Source organism: Myotis davidii, unplaced genomic scaffold (assembly GCF_000327345.1).
Source record: "Myotis davidii unplaced genomic scaffold, ASM32734v1 scaffold274, whole genome shotgun sequence".
Lineage (NCBI taxonomy): Eukaryota > Metazoa > Chordata > Mammalia > Chiroptera > Vespertilionidae > Myotis > Myotis davidii.
This window is the reverse complement of record NW_006285613.1, coordinates 2,283,815-2,284,525: the sequence shown is the minus strand read 5'-3', so window position 1 is coordinate 2,284,525 and position 711 is coordinate 2,283,815.

Here is a 711-nt window from a genome sequence, read left to right as displayed (position 1 = left end):
TCTGGCCAGTTTGGCTCAGTGGATAGAGCGTCGGCCTGCAAACTGAAGGGTCCTAGGTTCAATTCTGGTCAGGGGCGTGTACCTTGGTTGCGGGCACGTCCCCAGTGGGAGGTGTGCAGGAGGCAGCTGATCGATGTTTCTCTGTCATTGATGCTTCTAACTCTCTATCCCTCTCCCTTCCTCTCTGTAAAAAATCAATAAAATATATTTTAAAAAAAAGAAAGAAAAGAACCCGGAGGCTGGTGCAGCCACCCTCCAGGCTCCTGGCACCGGGGTGAGCTCCACCGAGTGGTGCCTGAAGCCGGACCCAGCGACTGGCCGCCGATTCCATGTTCTGCGGAAGCGCCCACCTGTCAATTGCTCCCCAGTGGGGCGGCTGCGCTTTTCCGGAAGGAGCAGAGGTGGCGGAGGGTGGTCCCCGGGAGGGAGGGGACTGGGCTTGGCCAGGCTGAATGTGAAATCCAGGCACCGGTCAGGCTGTGACCTCTGCCTGGTTCTGCCTCATGACCCTTTGACCTTGAAAACAGAGCTGAGAGCTTTCTGTTTCCACCCTGGATGCTGTGGGGTCACAACACCCTGCACCCCCGGGAGCTGCTGTGCCGCCCGGCTCCTGGGGGGGGGGCGCTGCTGTGCCCACTGGCTCCTGGGCGCTTTCCAAAGTAAATCACACATGATGGACTTGTGGGTGGAAAATAAATAAATAAATATATA